At 44.0% G+C, this 15,569-nt stretch overlaps 1 non-coding gene across 1 annotated transcript; it reads left to right on the forward strand.

Moving 5' to 3' along the window:
- The first annotated feature begins 1,467 nt into the window (after positions 1–1,467).
- Positions 1,468–1,578, forward strand: LOC135177210 (U6 spliceosomal RNA). Its single transcript, XR_010302979.1, has one exon. It is a non-coding gene; the product is annotated as a U6 spliceosomal RNA (small nuclear RNA).
- The last annotated feature ends 13,991 nt before the right edge of the window (positions 1,579–15,569 follow it).

Genomic DNA, 15,569 nt, shown 5'->3' on the forward strand with positions numbered 1-15,569 from the left:
ATTAATAAGTATTGTAAGTGAATGCTTTAATGCCTCTGTAATTTCTATTGCCTCCTGCCATAGAGCAGAAAGAGCTTGCAGCCCACCTGCTGGACAAGTAGCATATAGACCCCAAACGGTATTTGCCGATGGGGAAACTCCTCTCTCTGTTTATAGTTTGAACTGTTTGATAGTTATTAATAAGTTATGGTTGGATATTAATCCCAGAATGTTTTCATGACCGTGTAGATCCTTTTAATATTAATATACAGTGGTTGGGGGTGGCAAGAGTTCAAAATATTGAAGTTAATAAATGTATATTTTTATAGAATATTATCCCACACCAATTAATTTCTTCCCTCTGGCACAATTGGAATACCCCCCCACAACAAATGTGCATTTTGTATACACTTTTCTAGGCCTACTTAAGACAAAATCCAGAATACTCATGAGAAGTTATGGGACTGGACTGAAAACAAAGGAGGACAAATAAAGAGCCTACATTTAGTTTGCAACAATCATCTACTCGAGTGTGATATGAAGTGTGAACAATCAGCTGACAGTTCTGCAGGAAGTGATTGATGGTAATGACAGGGAGCAGCAATATCTTCCCATTTGTCAGAAAGACAAACATCAGATGGACACATGGTGAATGACTGTTCCATGTTCAGAGCACAGAAGGAGAATCAACAACAAGTTCCACACATGAAAAGGATTGCCATATAGAAAAGAAAACGCATCATCTCTGTGGCCTCTCCAGAGAAGATACCCACAGTATACCCACAGACATTCAAGCATTCACGAGTGCCTGGCTTGACATGCATCTCATGTAACAGATGTCTTGTGTGTTGATGAATGAATGTGTCATTACACTGAGATATACTCCACAGAACGCACAGTGATCTTTAGTTCCTTTGTTTCCTAAATAGCAAAGTGAATTAGCAGAATATTGTTCGCTTTTGATGCAGAAAACAAGACTTGAAATGCAGTAATCAGGACCATCGCAGTCAAGTGAAGATTGAGAAAGGAATTCAGGAACAGATTCTCTGTTAAAAACCTTTGGGTGATAAAAAAAGAGAGAAACAAATAAAGCCAAGCTTCTAGAAAGATTAAACATCAGAAGTAGAGAGGAAGTAGTTAATGACTAAAACTCCTAACAATGAATATAGCAGATGAGAACAATGAACTGCTGGAGAAAACACATACAGGAATGTGAACCCGAAGAAGAATTTTTTCACTGTGAGGGTGACAGAACATGGAACCAGCTGCCCAAGGAGGTTGTGGAGTCTCCCTCTCTGGAGATACTCAAGAACCAGTGTGATCTGGTATAGATGATCCTGCTCTGGCAGGGGGACTGGACCAGATGGTCTTTTGAGGTCCCTTCCAGCCTCTGACATTCTGTGATTCTATCTATGTCGCCATGAAATAATTTCATATTCAGGACAGTTTCAAACTGCTGCTGCAGTGACAGAAAAATATGTAGGAAGAGTACTGCAAAGCTTCGGCAGCACATATACTAAAATTGGAACGATACAGAGAAGATTAGCATGGCCCCTGCGCAAGGATGACACGCAAATTCGTGAAGCGTTCCATATTTTTTACAAACAAGAGGAGCTGGAAGCTCTGGTGCTGGAGGGAAATTATGATATTGTCGCCATCACTGAAACGTGGTGGGATAGCTCACATGATTGGTGTGCTGTAATCAATGGCTACAGACTCTTCAGGAGAGACAGGCAAGGGAGAAAGGGCGGGGGAGTGGCTCTGTATATTAGGGATGCTCTGGATGTCGTGGAGGTAGAAATCAAAGATGATCAAGTTGAGTCATTATGGGTGAGACTTAAGGCGAAGGCCAACAAGGCTGATATCCTGGTTGGAGTCTGTTACAGACCACCCAACCAGGAAGAAGAGGTTGATTTATTACTCTTTAAGCAACTGGAGGCTGTCTCAAGATCACCTGCCCTTGTTCTGGTGGGCGACTTTAACCTACCAGACATCTGCTGGGACTTAAACACTGCAGAGAAGAAGCAGTCTAGAAGGTTTCTGCAATGTGTGGAAGACAACTTCCTATCCCAGCTGTTACGTGAGCCTACCAGGGGGGCAGCCCTGCTTGACCTGCTGCTCACAAATAGAGAGGGGCTGGTAGGGGATGTGGTGGTTGGAGGCTGCCTGGGGTCCAGTGACCATGAAATTATAGAGTTTTCAATACGTGGAGAAACCAGGAGGAGCATCAACAGAACCTCCACACTGGACTTCCGAAGGGCAGACTTCAGCCTATTTAAGGAACTAATTCAGAAAGTTCCTTGGGAAATAGCCCTTAGAAACAAAGGGGTCCAGGAAGGTTGGACCTACTTCAAGAAAGAACTCCTGCAGGCACAGGAGCAGGCAGTGCCACTGAGCCGGAAGATGAGCCGACGAGGGAGGCAGCCAGGCTGGATGGGCAGGGAGCTGCTGAAGGAATTAAAGATTAAAAAGAGAGTGTATCACCTTTGGAAAAGAGGGGAGGTGTCCCAGGAGAAGTTCAAGGAGGTTGCTAGGTCTTGTAGAGGAAAAATTAGAGAGGCAAAAGCCCGCTTGGAGCTCAGGCTGGCCACGGCTGCCAAGGAAAATAAAAAGTGTTTCTTTAAATATATGAATGGCAAGAGAAGGGCCAAGGACAACCTCCAGTCCTTGTTAGATAGAGAGGGGAATAGAGTGACAAAGGATGAGGAAAAGGCAGAGGTGCTTAACACCTTCTTTGCCTCAATCTTCACTAGTGGGACAGGTTGTCTCCAGGACAGCTGGACTCCTGAAGCGGTGGATGGAGTCAGGGACCAGTACAGTCCTCCTCTAATCCATGAGGAAGCAGTAAGGGATCTGCTAAGTCACTTGGATCCTCACAAGTCCATGGGACCGGATGGGATCCACCCTAGGGTGCTGAGAGAGCTGGCAGCTGAGCTGGCCAAGCCACTCTCCATTATTTATCAGCAGTCCTGGCTCACTGGAGAGGTCCCTGAAGACTGGAAGCTGGCCAATGTGATTCCCATACACAAGAAGGGTCGTAAGGAGGAGCCAGAAAACTACAGACATGTGAGCCTGACCTCAGTGCCAGGCAAGGTCATGGAACAGGTCATCTTGGGTGCCATCACAAAGCACCTACAGGATAGCCAAGGGATCAGGCCCAGCCAGCATGGGTTTAGGAAGGGCAGGTCCTGCCTCACCAACCTGATCTCCTTTTATGATCAGGTTACCCGCCTGGTGAATGTGGGGAAGGCTGTGGATGTAGTCTACTTGGACTTCAGCAAAGCCTTTGACACTGTCTGCCACAAGAAGCTCCTAGCCAAGCTGGCAGCTCATGGTTTGGACAGATTCACTCTGTGCTGGATCAAGAACTGGCTGGATGGCAGAGCTCAGAGAGTGGTGGTGAATGGTGCCACATCCAGTTGGCAGCCAGTCACTAGTGGTGTTCCCCAAGGATCAGTGCTGGGCCCAGTCCTGTTCAATATCTTTATTGATGATCTGGACGAGGGCATTGAGTCCAGCATCAGTAAGTTTGCAGGTTAGAGAAAACTCTGTTTACTCCAGAGACTGGGAAAACCTTTATCATCCCCTTGCAAGCCGGGACAAACTCCAGCTCACCAAGACCCCAAGTACTGGGCACACACTGAGACAGAATCCTGGGCGGGTGATTAATGATTAATACTCAAGAGCAGCACAGCTAAGTAAGCTTCAATTCCTTTGTAATATAAATTACCTCTTTGTGAAGAGCACACACGGTTTCAGCCCTTGCTGGGCAAACACTAGAGTTGTTAAGAGGCATTAAGCCTAAGAAAATCTTTCTCTCTGTCAATAATTGTTAATAATTTGATATTTCCACTTAATAATCAATCCCTGTAAATATATCCCAAAGCTATTTTCATAACTTTGCATAAGAACCTGGATTTCATAGTGGTTGGGGGTGGTACAAATTTGTAAATATTAATTTTAATAAATAATTTTATAAAAAATCAAAACCACCTCAAATTAATTTCTCACCTCCCCCTAACAGAGGAGGAAGGCAGAGAAAACCCCTCCACGACACCCAATAATAAAAATCTGTAAATGTGTACCTATTCCTTTCTGGAAGTTCCCAGCTCATGCTCCTTTCCTCTGTTTCCACCTGTCTCCTCCACAGGATGAGAATACTTTACTCCTCTCTGGGTTGAAGCACCTTATCTTCTACATTTCCTTCCAAATTAACTTTTCTATATGGGTAACTGCACTGTAGCATCCCCAGGCAGTTTCACCACACTGTACTTTCTCATGCTGTTTGCTAGGAAAAGTGTTCAAAAGGACAAGAGCCATTACCATTTCCCACAGCATCTCCCTAGAGATGTTTTAGCTCAGCTTAGGCCTGACATTTGCAATCTTTTGTTGAATCTTTCACTAATACATCTGAGAAATCTCACATCAGTCAATGTGAATATTTTATGAGTTACTCCATAAAAATAATTCACTCACATGCCAAGTAGGTCAGGTACAAACACCTCCTATCAAAGGTGTTAGACACTTCATGTAACAGCATCTTGCTTTTTTACCTGGCTTACAACTTTGCCAAGCACTCCAATTTGAGGTTACTGCTTCTAAGATGAGTTACACTTCTTTTCATTTGAAAGCTTGGTTCTTACACCTACAGGATTTGTTGACACATCCTTAGAGCTGTGCTTTGTTGGGAAGCTCAAATAACTGAGATGTAATTCACTCAGAATTGCATGTATTGCATATTGCCATTTTTTTAATTAATTGCTTTCACTACCACTAATCATCTTTCCAAAACACCAGTGAGATCCCAGGGTACAATGACAGAATTGTCAGCTGAACTCCAGTTCTAAGATCTGGAGTAACTGCATCACACTGAAAGACACAACTTTGAGTTGATGCTAAGAATTCTATTCCTCATCATGCACTAAAGGAGACAAAACCATGAGAAACACCAAAAGAAATAACTATTTCAGTTCCTACTTTGCATAACAAATTATCCTGGCTTGCAGCTGACTGCTCTGCACCATCAATTTGTTTAACAGCCAGGTACCCAAGAGCCATCCTTAACTGTATTGCCATTCAGTATGGCTTTAATTACATACACAGAGGAAAAGTTACATTGAATGGACACCTTCTCAGACAGTCACAGTAATAACCTGTTGTATTTCATCAGTTGAACTTTCAATTCAGCAAACTCAACAAAAAATTAGGCTTCCCAACAACAGAAGGCCTATAAAAATTGAGAGGCCTTTTAGTTTGTGCAAAAGAAAACACATTTTTATATATATACGTTTAGTAAAAACTGCCTTCAAACTCGTTAGAAATTTTTTGCTCATGTTTTTATCTCAGAGCCCCACACATTTCATCCCAAACTCTTATAAATTTCAAGTAAATTCAAGTAACTACAGTGCTATAGTGGGAAATAATTAGCAACTTCAGCAGGGATCTCACCAGTCAAAGTGTAGTAAGGGTATTCTATAACAAATTATCAGTCTCTGGGTTTCTGTTCAGTGCCTTCTCTTTGCCATTAAAATATTTAATACAGTTGCATTTTCTGTCTGGAATACATAAAAGACGAATACATGCCCAAAAGCTGACAAATCAATCACTGTCTCCTCTTCTGCCAAAGTGTTGCTGCAATCTTTGGCATCAGCCTTTCTCCAAAAGAGCCTATCAAGAAATGACAACAATTAACTCACTCTTCTTAATATTTTCTCTGGGTGTCTATACAACAGCACTTCTTGCCTGCCAGCCTTATGGTTTATCTGTCTCTTTCCATTACAGCAGCTAGTCAGAGCAGTAATCTGAAAACTTGTGAGGAGCAGACAACAAAGACAAGTAGCTCAGGTCTCTCAGAGCAGCCTTCTACAATGACACAAAGCAGAGATGTATGGGAAGCTCTCACAGTAAACCTCATTTCTATGCAGGTACCTTACTCATTAGTACAACAACTCTACCTCCAGGTAGCATTTAGCAAACTACTGCAAACACATAGATTTCTAAATGAAGGGCTAAACCCCAAAACATTCCCAAGGCATTGAACCTGAATGCTGCACATGTAATAATTATGACAGAAGTCAGCTGGAGCTGGCTGAGATGGAGTTCAATACTTCCAAAAAACCTGCATTGTTCATTACCAAGTCAGAAATCTAACAGATGATGTCCATCCATGGCTGAACATTCAGGCCACTACTGTCTTACTATTTCCACACTTCCAAGCCCTGCTTGTCCCAAGCTGAAACACCATACTCACAGCACACTCTTACTAAGTCCATTCCTGATGTCCAAAATTACTTATGCATCAAATTCTGAGCATCTCTGAGATTTATAATTTTGTTGCCCTTTTGTTTCATCAATTTTTTATGAAGACATGGCTTGTGGTAAGTACACCCCTCCTGTTGCTTTCATCCCTCTCTATCTTCCTTTGCAAAGTCTCTCTATGTCTAACATCTGCTTCATGATGATTATGGCAATACTAATGTTACAAGCTTTCTGGATTGCACTAACAGAGAGAGCTAACTTTGCTTATTTGGAGTTAGGCATTTCTCAAGGACAGGCAGGGGTGGAAACTACAAGCCAGTGCTACTGCAATAGCAACTATGAACAGTGCTGGCTTCCAAAGCTCAGTATTTTAAATATTTTGTGTATAGCTCATCGCACCTCCCCAGAGGAGCCCTGCAGGTCTGAAATAACACATTTCAACTGATGGTCGTGGGGTTGCTTTAAGTCTTGTGTTTACCAGTGAAGTTCAGCAATGTTTGTCATTGTTATGACCCTCACCTAGGTAACGGTGCACACTGCTAACTAACACACAGAAGTCATTGCTGTATGCTTGACAAAGATTTGCATGCAGTCTAATCCACCCCAAGCAATGCAGCAAAGCCTTCCTCCAGCACTGACACTGGCAAATGAAAATATTCCTTGTTGGGTTTGTGCTGGACCAGCACAGCTTTATTCATGTTTCATGATGACTTCACTGATGCTGTCTGACTGGATTTGTGTTCTTTGGTTTAATGCTTCTGGAATGAGCCCCATCATTGGTACAGCAAAGCAGAGCATCTGGCAGAGGTGATTCCCCAGTTGCATGGCTGGCTGGCAGCAGCAAAGGGCCTGGTCCTTCACTTAGCAGATGTCACTTTGAGTCAATCAACTGTCAAAGACCATGATTTGTTTTTCTGTTTTTTACCCTCTGACAGCACTGTTCCTATTACGGTCTGTGTGGCCTCCGCAGAGAACTCTATCTTTGCTTGCATTTCTGTTTACAGGAAGCATTTGTAAACATAGAATCATGTTTAGTTCTGTTTTGAGCTGAACCCAGTTTTCACACTGTCCATTAATACTGCTGCAACACCATCTCAAACCATTCAGACAACTCACTAATTCTGCCCATGTATAGGGTTAACACTCCAGGGGGAGTAAACCTGAACCTGACCCTAGGGGTCTTGACTCCTCCTGAGGGGTGAGTCACACCACCAGGTGATGGTTAGCTCACTCCCCCCACTTCCTGGCCTATAAAGGAGAGGGGCTTCCTGTTCTCTCTCTGGCCACACACCTCACTTTACACATCTCTGCCTGCATACCAGCACACCACGTGGCAGACAGGAGGCAGACAAAGCCACCATCACAAACCCGGGTTGTATTTATCCCTTTTTGTATTTTGCTATTTTCCCTTCCCTATCCTTTGTAAACTTCTGTACCTCCAATACCTTTCTAAGTTATTGTTAAACTTCTCCTTTTAACTTCCAAATCGAGTGAGATTGATTTATTTGGGTGTGTTTACCTCTATCTCTCCCTGTATCTAATCCCTTCCTTTGGGAAAGAAGGGGAAAGAGAGGAGGGCACTCTACAAATTGTTATTGGGTCTATCAAATTTATTAGAGTCTCTGGGAATATGAATTAGAACCCAGGACAGCCCACTACCTAAATTGTGGCTGCAAGGGCATTTATTTCTTCAAGTAAAGATAAGGGGGAGGGAAATTAATCCCTTTGACTAAGGCTTCCATATATGGGGTTTGGGTTGTTTGGTTGGTTGGGTTTTTGGGTTTTTTTTGTGGGGGTTGAGTGGGTTTTGGGAGATATTTTATAAGTTTCTAAATTCCCCATTAATGTCCATATTCCTCCCCCAATCTTTTTTGATCAATTCATCTCTAGCAGGAGCTTCTTTAGTTTGTCTGGGGGCTGGCTTTTGGCTGGCTGGTTTGTTTGGAGGTTGTCTTGTTCTGCTTCTGCCAGGACAGCAGCCACACAGCCTGTACACAGGGGGAAAGTACATCTCTACTGGTAATGTTTCTCTAAAAGTAATACGGGATTCTCCTAGGTTCAGCTAGGATAGGGTTAATTTTCTGCACAAGAAGCTGGGAGCAGCCATGCCCAGGACAGCCCACTGAGCCAGTCAATGGTTCTGAAAGTATAAATAGCAGGCTTTCAATATAGAGGGGGCAAGGGGAAGAGAGAGATATAAGGTGGGAGCTGGCTTGGACATCAACAGTGGCGGTCCAGTGGCAGGTTTTGGCACAGGCAGCAAAACACAGGCTGCCTTGGGTGACCACATTGCATTTTATACTACTTGGTTTAAATATTACCTTTTTATTATCGCTTTTATGCCAGTAGTTAATTTGGTGGTTTGTACTGCTTTCTTATATTCCTTATCTCAACCTGCAGGGATTTGCATTTTGCTCCAGATTTCTCCTTCCCATCCTACTGGGGTAGGGGGAAGTCGTGTGAGTGGCCATGTGTGGCTCCATTGCAGCTGCATCCAAAATCATGACAGGGTGTTTTTCAAATCAGCCCCTGTACCTCTCTTTTATTGACTACTTCCTAAGAGTCTGCATATTGACATGAAAATGCAGTTCAGAGAACACTGAAGCTAAGTGCTAAGTAGTAGCTAAGTAGATGACACAGTGCTAAGAAGTAAAGAAAATCGCTATTGCACCAATAGCTTCATCTTTAAGTTAGTTCTGGGAGAGAGTGAGAGAAGAGAGAGCAACTCTGCCCCTTATCAGAACTGAATTATCAATAAAGCACCTAAGAGTGGCTTCTTTTTTGTTTCCTTCAATTTTAGCCATTGTCTGGTAACCCTGCACTGCAGTATGATTAACCCACACTTAACTACAGTATTTCGACCCCACTCTTCACAGACTTGGTCCAGAACAGTCAGTTGTAATCTCTCATGCTCAGAAATTAGATCCCTACCAGACACATAGGGGAAGAAGAACAGTTACAGATCAGAACAAGGTAGGTTAGTCCCTAGTTAGGGACTCTGATCAAGAAAAAGATCAGGAGGCTTTGTGATGAGGAATAATTGGCACACAAGAGTCTCACAAACATATTCAGCTTGTCTTCAGTGTGTTGTCTTTTTCCCTGTTCCACCTTTGTTCCCTGTGCCCTGTATTTTCAGGTTTGTTAAAAAGCCATGAACCTTAATACTGTAAATGCTTCATATCAATTCTCTTCTCCAAGCACCACAGATCAGTACTTTCAGACCTTTAGATGCTGAATGTTTCGCTTCTGGCAGACCATACATAAATTACAGATATCTATCTGTGTCTCTTTATGTAATAAATAACATTGCATGCATTTATTTTTAGAAGAAGAAAGGATGTTTGGTACAGACAGAATTATATACTGCAAGTGGATAAAAAGCCACAAACACACCAAAAAGGTCCACCAGAAACTTCCCAGGCTGTCCAACCAAAGTTAGTGCAGATTTCTTCAATGAAATTACCCTAATGAGAGCTTTTCAGTGAACCAGTACTAAAACCTCATGCTGTTGAATCTGAGCTATTTGTTGCACTACACACTGGATCACAAGGTAGTACCTGCACAACAACACATCACATACATTGCCATAGGATTCCAGATACACAACTAAAAGATAGCAGCTCACAATTCACAAGCAGCTAATTTACACAATTCTCTTTGATGCACCTTATTAAACACTTACAAGGCAGTCAGATGAGTAATCAGAAAAACCAAACCCTCTTTCCCTGCTGCTAAGCCCAAACCCAATGCTTGGCAAAGCTTTATAGGCAAGTTACTATCAGGCAGCAGCATTAACTTTGTGCTGAAATGCAGAAAACTTGGACAGAAGAAAAAGCGCTCCCAGAACAAAAAGAAAGGTGACTTACCCCGTTGTCTTGTCTGTAGCCCGTCCGGCAAACAGTCCTTAGCTCAAAGAAGGTTCTAGGTGCCTGAGCTTAAATGAGGCTGCAGGTGTGGCTGAATACCAGCCCAGGTCGGGGAAGCACAGGGTAACGAGCCTGGGGGCAATGAGCCATCAGCGGTAAAGGGCTATCAGCTGTGCCTAGTGCTAGGGGAAGCAAGCTGTGCTCTGCTGGTGCAAGGCTAACGAGCTGGGGGGGTTAGTGGTCTGCCTTCAAGCTGGTGAACCTAGGAGACAGACAGGTGTGTCACTTCTGCTTGGCCAGGCTCACTCAGAGAAATACCTCACCGCAGTTCCAGGGGGCATTAGTGACTGCTCAGACCCAGGAACATCTGTGGACTCACACAACTGCTCAAAAGCAGCAGCTCCTTGCTGACGCTCAGAGTCCTCTAGACACTGAGAAAAGAAGCTTCTTTATTTTGTAAGAAAACAGGATTCCAATTTAGCTTACAGAGGATTGATGTGGCACTTTGGGACACCGTTTAACGGCCATTGGGGTGGCTAAGCAGGGGGGCTAGGTTCTCTTAAGAGAACTACAGAGACAAAGTCCTGTCCTGTCCCACCCCAGGGGGCACACCTGATCCTCCCAAGATATTGTAATATTGTTACTCTGTTCTGCTCTCCAAGATCACAGCTTACAAGGCAGTGCCTGGCTGATAGCACTCCCTTCCCTCCCCGCTCTGGGCAGAGCACAGGTCCCTGCTTACCTCATGGTGTGGGGGGGAGCAGGCTTCTAGCGGGCAGGCAGCTGTGAGCTGCGTCACGCGGCCTGCTGAGGCCTTGCAGGCCTGAGCTGGGCAGGGCAGCGCCGGGCTACTCTCAGGCCTGCTGAGGGTGGAAGGGATGGAGGGTTCTAGGCGGTTTTAGTCCTGTAGACTGCCTGGTTGCCTTTTGCATGTATGCACCTGTGAATAGAACCTGCCTTGACGCTTCCCATCAGTGTGCACTGTCTTCACTCTTGCTCTTCAGAAGGAGCGAGTGGCACTTCTGCCCTCCTGTCCTGGGTGGCTCCTGGCCCCAGGCTGGGGCAGCCAGGATTGTGCCAGGTTCAGTGTCAGACTGGATGACCTTGGAGGTCTTTTCCAAACAAAACAATTCTGTGAAACCTTCGAGGATCTTTGCTATTGAGCTTCCCAACTGCACAATGCTGAGCCTTAGCTGGTACCTCAGCCTGACTGACTTCTCTCGGTGACCATGGGCATCTTGCTTCTGAAGGAGAGGCTTTCCCTCTGTGGGGACGGCCCAGAGGGGATGTACCGTGCCAAGTAGGCTGCTCTTTGCAATGGCTGTTTTGTGTAAACCTGTCTTTAAAAAGGTCCCTTGCTGTGAGGGGGCAGAAGGAGAGGGGAGGGAACACTCATCTGGGCTTAATACCGTACCTTGTATAAACAGGGGAAGGAGAAACAATTGACAGAGAGGCAATATTCTGGAGATGAGAAAGGAGAGTAGCAGTAGCACAAAAGCAGGGTTCTGTGTCTGGCAGATCTCTTGATTAAAGAAGCCTTGTCTTTTATATACCTGACTCAGACAGCTTCTCTAAATGCTACCATTGGATCTCTCTGTGCCCTGCTGTGAGGCGCTGAAGATCACACATGGTGCTTATGACTTCTCCTGGAGTGCTGTGTGCTTAGGCACTTGAGAAGTGACACCTGCTGTGCACGCCATGGTAGACAGCAAGCCTTAGACAGGGACAACTGACCCTAGCCTGCAGGCAGAATAACTCAGCCTGCCTTTTTGCATGGCACTTTCTTACCACTGCGTTAAGAGAACAAATGTAAAAGGAGCAACAATCATTAAAGCCATCTTCTACCCAGGTTTGCAGCTCTTGCCCTGTCATTGAACTGGCTGCAGTTTGCAGCGTTCATTTCTGGCATGCACTCCATCACATTACCAAAAGCATCTTAATAACATGATGGAATAAAGTGTGTATATATATATATATATATACGTATATATATAAGTATATTTTCTGCCTTTTACATTGATAAAAATAGTAACTAAGACATCTTTTGCTATGTGTTCCTGCACTGCTTGACACATTCAAGTTGTAACTTTAGCAGAGGTTCCTGAAAGCTGCACAAGGAACACTGGCCTCAAAGAAATTAGTGTCTCCTGATAGTGCTGAAAAGAATAAAACTATTAATATTCTTCACATATTCTCAGCTGGGTAGCTTTCCACTCTGACCAGAGTTTACCCCAGTAGTGAGTCACTGAAACCACAACCAATATGTTCTTGTAGGGGAAGTGGCAGGGGACCGTGCAGAAACAAACATGGTGACTTAAAATGAGACTATGGCAAATGACAGGATTTTTCTATTGAAATGACAGTTTTGTAAGTGCTGTGATAAAGGTGGCAATGGAAAGGGTTAGACAGGAGGTTTTGGAGCCAAAGGGACCCTCTCAAACATCCTCCTTGTAGTAATTGAGACTGATGAAAGAGGATGAGGCAAGCACTTATCTTTGATCTAAGTCAAACCATCTCCTACAGTCCTCATTCCTCAAATGCCAGCTGTTCCCTTCCATCTTCTCCTCTGGGGTTGGCTCCAGCATGGTCTGGCTCTGTTTACCACCAGCAAGAAATGCAGCCCAGGGTCCTCTCCCCTTTCTACCTACAGTCAAAAGCAGTCAGGCAAAGATATCCTGTCCTGGGAATCTCTGTGGTGGTCTTCAGTTCAGCCCTGAGTGCCCTTGGGATCGTCCCCTTGCCTTGTGTCTTCTCCCTGCATTTGGAGTACCCAGCCTTAAGCTCTATATAGAACCAACAACATTGTAAGTTAGAGATTCCATTAAAACATCATCCTTGACTTCTCAATGGACCCTTATAAATTCCCATCAGTTCTGGACTGAAAGGTCCATTGCACCTTTAGTCTTTACTGCTGGAATACTGCCTAGAAATGAAAAGACAGGGGTTTGTTTTCTGTGACACAGATGAGATAGAATTGTCCTCTAAACAGTCAGTGTCACTCCAGGAGAACCTCAGCTACATCCTAATCTCTGAACTAAAAACTGAGGAATGAGCTGACAAAACCTGAGCCTTTATTATAAAAATAAAAATGTTTAGTGTAAAACAGTGAATCAGATGATGAATGTCCAAATGGACAAGTTGTTTTCAATGCTATATTCTCAGAAACAAAGAAAACAATGGTCACTTTGGCTCAGGAGTCAGCCAGGCCATTACTTTGATACATTCTTACAAAGTATATTTTATTCAAAAAAATGCTCCCAAAACTTAAAAATGCCCAGAAACATGAAGTGGTTTCTGGTCACTCCTTTGAATTTGAGCCATAAGTGCCTCATCAAAAGGAGTGTGGAGCTTATGTTTGTACTTAACTCTAAGTAAACCTGAACTAACTTATATTTTCAGAAAGAGAGAGATGGTAAAAAAAGAACAAGAAGGCATGGAGAAAGGATTTTTAATTTCCATAGCAAGGGGGGATTAAATAATTAAATCATAGAATCATAGAATCAAGCAGGTTGGAAGAGACCTCCAAGATCATCCAGTCCAACCCAGCACCCAGCCCTGGAAGCTTCCATCACCTCCCTGGACAACCTGTTCCAGCATCTCACCACCTTCATGGTGAAGAACATCTTCCTAACATCCAGTCTGAAACTACCCACTTCTAGCTTGGATCCGTTCCTCCCAGTCCTATCACTACCTGACACCCTAAAAAGTCTCTCACCAGCTTTTTGGTACACCCCTTTCAGATATTGATAAGTTCTCCTTGGAGCTGTCTCTTCTCCAAACTGAACAACCCCAACTGTTTTGGTGTGTCCTCAAGGGAGAGGAGCTCCATCTGCCTGATCACCCTCCTGGCCCTGCTCTGTTTTGCCTATTCATAAGGATAAGTCAATGACTGTAAGCGCTGCAAAATATTTAGAGAGATTAGGAATAAGGCTTCATTCTTCTTTCCCCAAAACTGAAGGGAAAGGTATTCTCAGGAGCATTTCAGGGTGAAAGCATACTGTGAAGAACTTCTCTTGGATCTTTCTGGTAGACTAAAATGCTTCAAATGGATGGGAAGAAAAAAGAGGTTGTGTGCTGGGCTCTCATCTTACATGGCCATGCACTCTGAACACACAGCTCTACTTTAATCTTGCTTTGCCTTGCCTGTTAGTTTTTCTGCTTTCAAAGTCTGTCTTTCTCTACACTCTCAGTGAAAACAACATAAAACATTTTCAGTCAACTATTGAAAAGTGCAAATTTGGAGGAAAATGAGCCAAAATTCAGATTTTTGAAAAGAAGTTCAATGAAGAAACTGAACGTCACCAAAATAAAATAAAGCTCCCACAGCAACCTAGCCTTTCTGGAGCTTCTTATGTAGTTTAATCTGTTCATCTTTTACAATGAGCAGACACACATTCCTTGAGTACTTTGAATATATCAGTGTGCAACAGTCTGTAGCTGAACTCTTCAGTGCATACCCTGGCTGGAGCAGGGAAAATCAGTAGAAAATTTTGCATTGATCTTCATAGAATGTGGCTGCCAACTTAAACATTTCCACTTTGTGGCCTCTCAGATGGTTTTTGCAGGCAGGATCACATGATGTTAGGAGTTGGAAGCGACCTCCAGAGATCATCAAGATCAAGCCCCCTGCCAGACCATAGAATCTAGCTCAGGTCACACAGGAACACATCCAGACAGGGCTTGAAAGTCTCCAGAGAAGGAAACTCCACAACCTCTCTGAGTAGCCTGTTCCAGTGCTCTGTGACCCTTACAGTAAAGAAGTTCTTCCTTATGTTGAGGTGGAACTTCCTGTGCTGTATTTTATCCCCATTGCCTCTTGTCCTATCACAGGGCACAACTGAGAAGAGTTTGTCCACTCCCTCTTGACCCCCAAACCTCAGCTATTTAGAAGCATTGATCAGATCCTCTCTCAGACTTCTCTTCACCAGACCAAACAGCCCCAGGTCCCTCAGCCTCTCCTCACAGGGCAGTGCTCCAGCCCCTTCATCATCTTTGCAGCCCTCCCTTGGACTCTCTCCAGCACATCTCTGTCCCTCCTGAACTGGGGAGCCCAAAACTGAACACAATATTCCCAGTAAGGTCTCACCAGGGCAGAGTAGAGTGGGAGGAGAACCTTCCTTGATCTGCTGGCCACACTCCTCTTAATGCACCCCAGGATCCCATTGGCCTTCTTGGCCCCAAGGGCTCGTTGCTGTCAGTGGAACAACTTTAAAAATTGTGGAAGAGGGTCAGTTCACATAGGTACCTTCTTGGCCAACAGCTTCACAGTTTCTGTATCATCTCCAGCAGCAAAAGCAGGGTGAATTTCTAAAAATGTAAGCTGCTGCAGACCAGCTACTCCCCACAAAGAGGTACTGCAGCAATCCAGGGCAATGACCCCATCTCACTCTGAAAGAAGGAACTTTCCGAGTAGAATCTAGTTTGATGAGAAAAACTTCAGCTCCAGGACCAAGGCTCCCTGGTTCA

Source organism: Pogoniulus pusillus, chromosome 7 (assembly GCF_015220805.1).
Source record: "Pogoniulus pusillus isolate bPogPus1 chromosome 7, bPogPus1.pri, whole genome shotgun sequence".
NCBI classification, from domain to species: Eukaryota; Metazoa; Chordata; class Aves; order Piciformes; family Lybiidae; genus Pogoniulus; species Pogoniulus pusillus.